Below are 12608 nucleotides of genomic sequence, written 5' to 3'. Positions count from 1 at the left end.
TTTTTATTATTTTAATATTTTTTGCTTCCCTGAACACATTAAAACTCCTTCAATTCATGGAAACTCCCTAAATTTATCAAATTTCTCAAAATTCATGAATTTTTCATAAAATCATCAAAATATTATAAAATTAAGGAAAAGGCACCACAGGACCGTGGTGACGACCGGCCGACCATGCGTTGACCGCGGCGGTTCCACGCCTCCTCATTCCTTATTTTATAATTATTTTTCATCATCTCATGGTGTTTTCCTCAGTTTCGTCGAAATCCTAATTTTGGCATATTTTCTCGAATGGATGCTCAATTGCACGCCAGAAAATATCAAAATTCTCAGGACTGAGACGCGGACGCTTTGGGGACACGAGCACGCTATCTTGACCGACCAAGATTGGCTCTTTGGCTCACGGAAGCCGGTCCCATCAATTTTCACAGTTTTGACCTAATTTGCACAATTGCTCGTATTAGGTCCAAAACTCTTCCAAACACTTTGGATTTTCATGAAGTGATCGTCAGGAGGTCACGTGACAACCCAGGGCCGGTTTCATGACTCCATGGTCGGTCCCTCGCCTCGTCATAATTAATTAGGTTTTCTCGCCTAAGGCTCAGACGAGCATTTTGAATAAATGATTAAGCCAGCATTTAATCATTATTCCACCAACAAATCGTCAACTCTTCGGGAGTTCTTCGTATCTGCTCACGAGAGAATATGGGCACTACATGGTTGATCCATGGTCCCATGTAGTCGCTCCCTCCTTCGTCCCATGGTTTAAATTCTGACGAACCATGAATTGATCATCAATTGATCAAATTAGGGTTTCTGAATCCAAGGATCATCATTCCAGATTCCAATCTTAATAATTTTACGACGACCTCATGGTCATTAAGTTTATTAATTATGCTCGGTTCAACGACCAGTATTCTAATTAATATTTTTGGTACGCTGCCAATAATCCATCAGATGAGCAACACATGCTCAGACGATCAAATATTCAACAATTCGTCACATGAGCAACACTTGCTCAGATGATAAATATTTGCTCAAACCAAGGGATATTGGTTCAAAAATAAATATTCAACGATCCATCGAATGAGCAATACTTGCTCACTTCATCGTAAGAACTATACCTCTGTCTCATGACATGTTCAATTCATGAGTTTCAGATCATCATGTTCAACTCAGCAAATACATGGACTCGTCGTCCCATCAAACCACAAAGTCATCAATTGCTAACAAACCACGAGACGTCAATCGTTTCACTTGGTGGATATCACTTAGGGTTTTGGTCTGGCGGTCTACGGCACGTGTGTTCAAACACACGATGGAATGTGAGCAAGTCGTGCAATCAGTTGAAGGAATTCACGACGTAGTGGGTGGAAAATCGACCAAGTCTCCACACGTTGAGCAACTGGTTTCAAACACGATATCCACTTCCCCACTCCTTGATTCCATCAACTGTCACACTTCATGGAATCATGGTGTCTACAATTCCAGCAAAATATAAATAAGTATCTGAATCATCAACATCAACAGTATCATCAATCTCACGTCTCATCGACAACACGAGATCATCAACTTATCAATTGAGCAACTACTCTCAATTGAGAAATTTTAATCATTCAGAGCTTATCATATTCGGAATTCACACACCCACAATCTTTGATTACCATTGATTCCACACATTTCCCAGCTTCCCTCCTACATATCAACTCATCCTCTCTTGTGACCGAATTTACTCTGGAACGGTCATTGTCTTGATTTAGGCCGGAGTACTACAGATTGATCTCTCGAATCTAAAGCACCCCCTTTGCAGCGGTGCATCTATGTGAGGTTTAACATTTCGCTCGGTTCGAGGAGTCTCCTCCGTACAGTCGTCTCCTCAATTTCTTAAAAACCAGCAAATTGTTTTTCCCCATCTACAATCTCGTATCCATAGACAATCAAACAAAGTGTGAATACCGATTGTAGTATTGTCTCGACTTTGTCCATAGAAAATCACTTTCGGTAAGAGGACTTATAGATAGATAAATTAAAGATTGTGGTGTATTTGGGTACCCTCGTCTTTTCAAGGTGTATTTTGGTACCCCCCACGTTTTCGATATGTATATAGCCTATCTAATTCATGAGGATAGCTCGAGGTAGTTTAATGTAGCCGTGTATGTCATAGTAGAGCACAAGCTTGGATGAGATCGAGCATCGACCTAGTGCGATCTTTAGTCTGCGAGAATAACAAAGGCAGTGTCGGTCCTGAAGAGAAGCTAAGGCCTGTTTTAGCTGAGGTTAAGTATTGACTTGGATGTTTGTCAATTAGATGGTCAAAGTGAAGCATGAAGTTAAGTAACGACTTAGCATGGTCGTGTGTTTGTGCGAAGAAAGGATGCAAAGTCGGCCCATAATAGGATTTATGGTGTTTGTCTTTGAAGAGAGAAGATATATGGTGTATGTTACTGGAGAGATTAGAGAACTAGTTCCCTTGTGAGACTCACATATCCTTGCATACGAACATGCTTTTAAACTCGAGACGTCGCTGAGTTAAGACAAACTCATGAATCTCAGATGTCATTAATTCACTATCTTCTTAGGATGTGCTCAAGACTCAGAGACATTGGAGAGTCTTGATCTTGGTCGTGAGACTAACTATAAAGCTAGTATATTATATAGATTCATATTGTGACTGGAATTAATTTGAGTCGCGATTGAGTAAGATAAAGAGGTCGAACCTCAGGCTAAAATCCTCGCTTAGGATTAGTCTTGAGTCTCCCCTTAAGGTTAGAGTCGATCTTTGGCTTAGGTTTAAGCTTGAGATTCGTCTTGAACTTAAGATCGAGTCTCGTCTTCGTTTTAGTATTTATCCTCGTCTTGATATTACGCTCGAGCTCCATATTCATCTTAGGATTGAGCTTCGTCTTCACCTTAGGCTTGAATATTTCCTTAGGCTTAAGCCTGAACTTCGTCTTAGAGTTTGTCATGAACTGCGTTCATGAGACTAAAATTGAGGCATACTCACACATCTCAACTGCTCTTCTGCAAGATGAATGGGTTAGACCAAAACCGATGGATTTACCCTTGATTTTTGGTCGTTAGAAAATCACTATATACACTAAGTATCTTTTTTTTAACAAGATCTATAGTAACATTGTCGGTTTACCGTAACTGATCCGAATCGGCTTGCTTCTGAACCAAGCCGAAATTTCTTATTAATAACAACGGTTTTGAAATCAATAAAACCGAGTTCACCAGGTTCGGGTACGGTTCAGTCAAAAACCAAACCCAACCGTACCATGTGTAACCCTAGATACCTCGGTACGTCTTCCTATTACGTCAAAAAAGAGCTTCGAAAAAAGCGACCATGTTAGAGCATTGCTCGGTTGAACCCACCAAGTGTTGGTATGTCAAGTTTGTTGTCATTTTTTAGTGAACCAAAACTCATTCAAAGAGTCGCTTGATTATGTACTAGAGTCAACTTCGTATAGGTTAACTAGAAAGTTATTAGGATATGAGACATACAAGTATTACTCGAAGACTTGAAGAATGTGAAGAAGTAAAGAGCTACATCGACGACATCATCCTTCCTATTGAGGTAAGTAATATTTTGACTTGAACTGTTTCATTCATAACGTATCTTTCAAGTCGTGTTATATTGAAAACATAACTGCGAAGCTGTGAATTATTATACTCTAGTTAGACGTAGTATTAAGGAATTATAATACGAAGTATAACATTTATCTTTTGAACTTCGTATATAAGACATCGACATAATCGTATGAATGCTATTTGTGATTATAATGGGTGAATATTTCGTCCTAGGAAACAATGTTTACATTTGTTTAAAGGAAGTACATTCATAAACTTGTTTTATGACTCGAAAGGGAAATCGTTAGGCTTATTGGTATTGTTATTCATTGCATATCTTTGGATTACCAATATGTATGAATTAATGGAACCGATCATAATTTATTATGTATCTTGGTAAAACTATTCACAGTGCCTGCCTTATATATTGGTACGACTTTTGTTAGCGCAACCGATCCTAAGTAATCACCTAAGATGGTATGATCGGTATTTGTAATTGGTGTGACCGATCCTAGTAATTGGTGTAACCGATCCTAGTAATTGGTGTGATCGATCACAAAAGAGTGTGTAACCGATACTTGTAATTGGTGTAACCGGTCCTGGTAACTGGTGTAACCGATCACAAGTAATACCATGAGTATATGGTAACCGGTCCTGGTAATTAATGTAACTGATCCTGGTAACTGATGTAACCGGTCCCAGTAACCATGTGGAGGTAGAACTGATCCTTGTGTTTGGTAGAACCGTAAACCCATGATTAGTGATTTGATAAATTGGTATTTGATCAATCACATATAGTTCTTCGAAACCAGATGAACCAAATCTAAACTTGTTTGGAAGTGTGGAAAATCGGTTCCAAGATTGTAAATATGAAAAAGGATTTACAAAGATAAAGATGTCGACATACTTTGAACACGTACAATAGTTCTTATCTTTTATTGTTCAAAGATATTCCTTAATAACTAAAGGAGAATCCCGAACCGAAATAAATTAAGAATCTTTTATTTAAGGTTATTAATTTTATATGCTTTTAATTACCAGCGATTAAATGCATATCTCAGGAAAATAAAAATTGGTAATGTGAATTTACTAATTGGAGATTTTCTAGTGAGATTTTGGTAGATATTTGGACAAAGCATTTCCAGGAATTATGAAAACCGATTTGGGAATTTATTGCATATCTTGAAAATATTCGGTTTTGGAAATTCCTTGGTGTCCAAACTTCCTTGGTCTTTAAATACTTAAGTTTGAATTTCAAGCAAACTAATCATCAGAGCCAGCAAAACTACCAAGTTGCGTTGTTACTGGTGGAGCCGTCTATCTGGAGAGAAAAGTACCCTAATTAGGTGAAATCTCTTACGACCACTCGTTTTAAAGACTGCTTTGGGATTGAGAAGATGTACGAGTACCGTTGGTGGGAAACTAGATAATTGCGGTATTATTAGTTTTCGATTTGATTTGATTGACTAACGGTTGTTGAATTTTGATTGCACCTAGTTTGTTTATGCTTGAGAATCTTTTTTTCTGATATAAGATTCACTCAAACTAGATCGAAGTTTCCACGGGATCTTTATAACAGTTTTTAGATCTAAAGAGGTCTTGTGATAATCCATTGTTAACAGACTCCATTTTGTGTGTGATTGATCACAAGAGATTCAAGTTGTGGTGTGCAGGTGTTTACTGAAGATCTAAGAAGATTTGAAGACAAAGAAGATTTATTATTTGGTTCACAATCTTTGGTGTGCACAAAACATGATCGGCTGGGATTCAACTATAATCGGTTTATCTCGATATACTAGATTGATTAGTTGTGTAGATCAGCATCAATTTATAGTATCTTTTTGATTCATATAATTGATTGCAAAATCTAAACCCAACTACTTTGTTAGTTGAATATTAGATAGATCTAAGACCCGATAAAGGAGTTTATTGGTTAAACGGAAGAGCATTTGTCAAACTCATATCACTGAGGTTGAAAAGAGTTGTTACCGAACATATTTGTTGTTCCTTTACTATTTGGAATACGAACCAAAGGAATTGTTCCAGTGCGTGCACTTATCGAATGTCGGAAGCGCAGGGATGCTGAAGAAACTAGGTGAACTATAGGTTTAGTTGCTTGGTCTCAACTATACGAAGTTGGTTTGATTTAGGATAGCGGCTTAATTCTGAGAGTATTCAATTCTGGACTAGGTCCCGGGGTTTTTCTGCATTTGCCGTTTCCTCGTTAACAAAATCTTGCTGTGTCATTTACTTTTATTTTCCACAATTACAATTGTTTTATTATAATTTAAAGTAAATTACACAAACGTTAATTCCATATTACTTGATAACAATCCTATAGAGTTTGGTTAAGTCCGAACCTATTATCAAGTAACCACTCCTTGATTGTTGTATTGTCCCGATCTCGTATACATAGACGATCACACAAAGTGTGAATACCGATTCATTATATTGTCTCGACTCAGTCCATAGACAATCACTTTCGGTAAGAGGACTTATAGGTGGAAAAGTTTTAGATTGAGGTATATTTGGGTACCCTCGTGTTTTCAATTGGTATCAGAGCATGCAAACACGAAAAGATCTAACAATCTGTGTTTGGTGTGATCCAACCTATAAGATATGAGTCAAAATAAGAAAAACAAAGCTAAACTTATGAAGAACTCATTTAACGTATGTCAAGATAATGAGAATAAGGTCTCAGAAAAGGTCAATGGAAATTGGTTTCGTAAGTATTTTCGAAAATCAAGAAGAAATTCTGTGACTAATAACTTGATTGAGATTCTGGTTCCTGATCAGAAAAGAATGAATCCAAAACTCAAGAAACATGTTTTGGATCCAACTTCGATCTCTAATGAAAAATCGTCTATTTCCAAATGTGAAAAGAGATTAGATTCACTAGTCTTCCCAAGTTCTGAATTTCGTAAAATGTTAGAAATATTTTTCAAACATGTTGAAAACTATTCAGAAAAGGGAAAAACTATTGATAATCTAGATGATGTCCTAGAACTTATTGTTCAATTAAATGTAAAAATATGTGAAGAAAAGCGAGAAACACTCTGTCTTCAAAATAATCTAGCTGATTTTTTGGGACAAAAATTGACTTTGTGCAACAAAGTATATCAGCAGACTTCAGCGTGTGAAATACTTACTCAATCGCTGGAACATTCACAAATAAGGAATAAGATCCTTATAGAAGAACTTCTTACAGAGACATGTCGAAAGGTATATGTAGACAAGGGTTTAGAAAAACATTTCCAATAAGGAATGGATACCTTAAGAGGATATATAGAATGTCTTGAACAAAAGGCATCTGCAATCTGTCTAATGGCAGATCAAGATCACACGGGTTCGAGTTCAAAGAACATACCATCCTGGGCACAAGATGTAATCAAGGATATAGCATCACGCAATATTCCTAATAAATAGGATGGATTCAAGACCCACCCAAGGGAACATGATAATGTCCCTAAAAATAAGAAGGAATAAATTCCTCAAAAGGTACTTAGTGAGGAAGATTCTCACCCCAATGCTTAATTGTGTTGGAATGTGCATCCTTACAATGCCCAATCAACTGATGTAAGGAAGCACACATACCTGGGCAATGTGTATCCTGATAATATCTCTCATTCAATATAGAGAGTTTACACAATCCACCTGAAGATGTTTAATCGGTATTTAAGTGTAGGAAAGTTGTCTTACAACAACTTGTGTAAACAGGATAAGTCTAAAATATCTTTAGATACCTAATCTAGAAGATTGATTCTTTCTAAAGAATCTTTATGATTCAACAACACATTAGATGCGAAAATATTTTCAAATCTTGTCAGAATTGTTTATTTAAGGCTGGCACTTATGTTTGGTATGTGTTAAATAATTCTCGAATAAATGTACTCATCTTATTCGAGAACTTATGGTAAAGGATGTATCCTCAAACGAGATCTCAAGCTAAGATTCTGAAAACATTGAGTGGAATGACTTTTAATGATACTATTCAGCTTGATGGTACTTTCAAGAAATCTGGTTGTGAAGATAAAGAAAACAAAAAGGAAGATATGACTCATATCCTTGTCCAAAATAGTTTGGATGCTAAGATTGATATTATCAATCTACGACAAGTTCTCCTCGGTACTATCGAAACACATCATAGACAGGCAGCACTACTAAGAATTGTTATCCGTAACCAAATAAAACTGATTAAACTTGGAATCGGTAACAGGGAGTATGCTCGGAATATTAATAGAAAGGTTAATGTTTTAGCCTGCCAACATAATTAAGGTACTGTGTGCAGAATCAGGGAAATCAGTCGAGATGTTGTTGATGAAGATCCTGAGAAATTTGAGGATATTGAGGACGATCTTTAAGACACTGTTTAAATATCTATCCAAGAAAAAATAGACATCGGTTTTTGATTCCTTTCAATAATTGTATAAGGCCTATTTTGAATAAAACTACCTATTATTATGAATAAAATTATTATTTTATAATTTTTCTTGTGATAGTTTTTCGATTACATAACCTGTGCTTGAATGCTTTATATTGTTGCTATGTGTTTATGGGATGTTTGAATTCGGTTTCATCCTTAATATTCGATCTCATATTGTGTGAACTCTTATGGTTTGTGTGGCTTTTTGATTTAGCGGGGTTGAGTTCTAGTCCATGTTGGTAGGCTTTATCAAAGGATCATAAGGTGTTCCGATTGAAACTCATATGTGAAAATGTCACAATATGTTGAATCGTTTTGGTTTAGCAAAAAGGATATGTTTTTCGGGTTTTCAACTTTTGTTATGCATTAGTTAAAACCGATTCAACCTTTCTCTGGTAAAGGTTGCTTTTTGTTGTTGTTCTTTTGTTCTTACGAGAGGATGACAACACAACAGGGGAGAGTTCTAACGTGAACTTGCGCTTAATGATATATCTTTCTGGGGAGAAGAGGATGCGGAATCTGAGGTAACGAATTTGTTAGTTAATCGTTTTCCTGTTTAAGAAAAGCCTGATTTTATTGCATATATTTTGCTTTTTCTTAACAAAATTTCGGTACAATTGATGTTTATTCTATTATGTGTGTATGGATGTGTGTGTGATTCAATTGTTTCCGGTTGAGAAAAACTATTGTTATCTTTCTTTATTGTTTAGTATCAATTGTTTAGGCTTAATGAAATTTCGGTGCAATTGCGGTACTATAATGTCTATGTTTGTTTCAATTGCTCCCGGTTAAGAGAAATAACTATGCAAGTTGATTTATTTGGTTTGTATGAATTATTTATGGCTTAACAAAAATTCGGGATCATTTATTTAGTCCAATTCGATTCCAGATAAGAAAAACTAATTTAATTCTGATCTTAGTTAGACATATCAAAGCGAAGGTTTCGGTTATTCAAGTCTAATCGAATGCCTTAACAAGAAATACTAGTTAACTAACCTAGTACTTGTCTTGCTTAAAAGTGAAAGGTCTAAGTTATTGTTTGAATAATTAGAGCCTGATGAGAAAAATAAAGTTAATTCTGATCTTTATTTTGGTCTTATCAAATGAGCGATTGTACTTGTGCAATCGGTTTAGCAAAAAGAACTAAGGTGGTTAGTTAATTTGATAAACTATTAGGGAAAATTGCTTCGGGAAATTGTTTCCTTGATAACATATTAAAACCAAATTACTTGTAGTTTCGGTTTTAATATTGGTTATCTAAAATGGTATGTGAAACACTCGTGCTTAACTCTTATAGGTTGTACAAGTCTTTTAGATTTGTAAGATCCTCTCGGTTTGTCCTTTATTTGCTCGAACCTTTGTCATTTTGTGACCAAAAGGGGGAGAAATATACGGAGTAAACAAGTTATTCACGAAGGAAAGGACAATTGTGCTCAAAATGTTATATCTAACGACAGAGTAAAACATTGACTAAGGGGGAGAAACATATCATATGATGATTGTAGTTATTTGGACTAAAAGAGAAAATAACAAAGATGTGTGGATTGAAAATCTACCTATCTCACCTTTAGGGGAAGTATTAGCTTTGTTATTATAATGTCAACAACGACATTTATAGAATGAATCTATGCAGGTTATTGTGTTGTTGAAACTTGGAATCAAGCGTATGTATAATGAATTCTTGTAATTTGTTTATCCATATGATGTAAGAGTTTTGTCACTAAAATTGACAAAGGGGGAGATTGTTAGATCATTGCTCGGTTGAACCCACCAAGCATTGGTATGTCAAGTTTGGTTGTCATATTTTAGTGAACCAAAACTCATTTAAAGAGTCGCTTGATTATGTACTAGAGTCAACTTCATATAGGTTAACTAGAAAGTTATTAGGATATGAGACATACAAGTATTCCTCGAAGACTTGAAGAATGTGAATAAGTAAAGAGCTACATCGACGACATCATTCTTCCTCTTGAGGTTAGTCATATTTTGACTTTAATTGTTTCACTCCTAACGTATCTTTCAAGTCGTGTTATATTGAAAACATAAACTTGTTTTGTGAATCGAAAGGGAAATCGCTAGGCTTATTGGAATGGTTATTCATTGCATATCTTTGGATTACCAATATGTGTGAATTAATAGAACCGATCATAATCCATTATGTATCTTGGTAAAATTATTCACAGTGCTGACTTATGTATTTGTACGACTTTTGTTAGTGCAACCGTTCCTAAGTAATCACCTAAGATGGTATGATCGGTATTTGAAATTGGTGTGACCGATCCTAGTAATTGGTGTAACCGATCCTACTAATTGATCACAAAAGAGTGTGTGACCGATCCTTGTAATTAGTGTAACCGGACCTGGTAATTGGTGTAACCGATCACAAGTAATACCATGAGTATATGGTAACCGGTCCTGGTAATTGATGTAACCGATCCTGGTAACTGATGTAACCGGTCCCAATAACCATGTGGAGGTAGAATTGATCCTTGTGTTTGGTAGAACCGTAAACCCATGATTAGTGATTTGATAAATTGATATTTGATCAATCACATATAGTTCTTGGAAATCAGATGAACCAATTCTAAAAGTGTGGAAAATCGATTCCAAGATTGTAAATATGAAAAAGGATTTACAAAGATAAATATGTCGGCATACTTTGAACACGTACAGTAATTCTTATATTTTATTGTTCAAAGATATTCCTTAATAACTAAAGGAGAATCCCGGACCGAAATAAATTAAGAATCTTTTATTAAGGTTATTAATTTTATATGCTTTTAATTACCAGCGATTAAATGCATATCTCAGGAAAATAAAAATTAGTAATGTGCATTTACTAATTGGAGATTTTCTAGTAAGATTTCGGTAGATATTTGGACATAGCATTTCCAGGAATTATGGAAACCGATTGCATATCTTGAGAATATTCGATTTTGGAAATTCCTTGGTATCCAAACTTCCTTGGTCTATAATTACTAAAGTTTGTATTTCGAGCAAACCAACCCTCAGAGCCAGCAAAACTACCAAGTTGTGTTTTTACTGGTGGAGCCGTCTATCCGGAGAGGAAAGTACCCTAATTAGGCGAAATCTCTTACGACCGCTCGTTTTAAAGACTTCTTTGGGATTGAGAAGCTCTACGAGTACCGTTGGTGGGAAACTAGATAATTGCAGTATTATTAGTTTTCGATTTGATTTGATTGACTAACGGTTGTTGAACTTTGATTGCACCTAGTTTGTTTATGCTTGAGAATCTTCTCTTCTGATATAAGATTCACTCAAACTAGATCGAAGTTTCGACGGGATATTTAGAACTGTTTTTAGATCTAAAGACGTCTTGTGATAATCCATTATTAACAGACTCCGTTCTGTGCGTGATTGATCACAAGAGATTCAAGTTGTGGTGTGCAAGTGTTTATTGAAGATATAAGAAGATTTTAAGACCAATAAGATTTCTTATTGGGTTCACAATCTTTGGTGTGCACAAAACTTGATCGGCTGGGATTCAACTATAATCGGTTTATCTCGATAGACTTGATTGATTAGTTATGTAGATCGACATCAATTTATAGTATCTTTGTGATTCATATAATTGATTGCAAAATCTAAACCCAACTACTTTGGTAGTTGGATATTAGATAGATCTAAGACCCGACAAAGGAGTTTATTGGTTAAACGGAAGAGCCTTTGTCAAACTCATAACTGAGGTTTAAAAGAGTTGTTACCGAACAGATTTGTTGTTCCTTTACTGTTTGGAATATGAACCAAAGGAATTGTTCCAGTGCGTGCACTTATCGAATGTCGGAAGCGCAGGGATACCGAAGAAACTAGGTGAAATATAGGTTTAATTGCTTGGTCTCAACTATACGAAGTTGTTTTGATTTTGTATAGCGGCTTAATTCTGAGAGCATTCAATTCTGGACTATGTCCCGGGGGTTTTCTGCATTTGTGGTTTCCTCGTTAACAAAATCTTGTTGTGTCATTTACTTTTGTTTTCCGCAATTATAACTTTTTTTATAATAAATTAAAGTAAATTACACAAACGTTAATTCTGTATTACTTGATAGCAATCTTATAGAGTTTGGTTAAGTCCGAACCTATTGTCAAGTAATCACACTTTGATTGTTGTATTGTCTCGATCTCGTATCCATAAACGATCACACGAATTATGAATACCTATTCGTTGTATTGTCTCGACTCAGTTCATAGATAATCACTTTCGGTAAGAGGACTTATAGGTGGAAAAGTTTTAGATTGAGGTATATTTGGGTACCTTGGTCTTTTCAGACCACTATGGTTATTCCCAGATTATTTCGGATATTTAATGTTCGAATCAATAGTATTGGTATCCGCCATAATCCTAAAACTCGTATTGACAGTGGATATGCTTTTAAATATGGAACTAGGGTGTTAAGAGCGTCCACAATCGACGATCAAAACTCTAAATTTGGTCCAAAAAAACCAATCACAGTATAACTATATTTAGTCGAACAGACATTAAAAGTTCGTCTAATGCCGAGCGTATGTATAATAATTGTTTGAGGTGGGGAGAATGTATAATATCCGTACGTTGGTGACGCATGGATTCAAAATCCGCGCAAATGAGGCATAATTA

The sequence above is a fragment of the Papaver somniferum genome, chromosome 1, assembly GCF_003573695.1.
Source record: "Papaver somniferum cultivar HN1 chromosome 1, ASM357369v1, whole genome shotgun sequence".
NCBI lineage: Eukaryota > Viridiplantae > Streptophyta > Magnoliopsida > Ranunculales > Papaveraceae > Papaver > Papaver somniferum.
Note: the sequence above shows the minus strand (reverse complement) of the source record.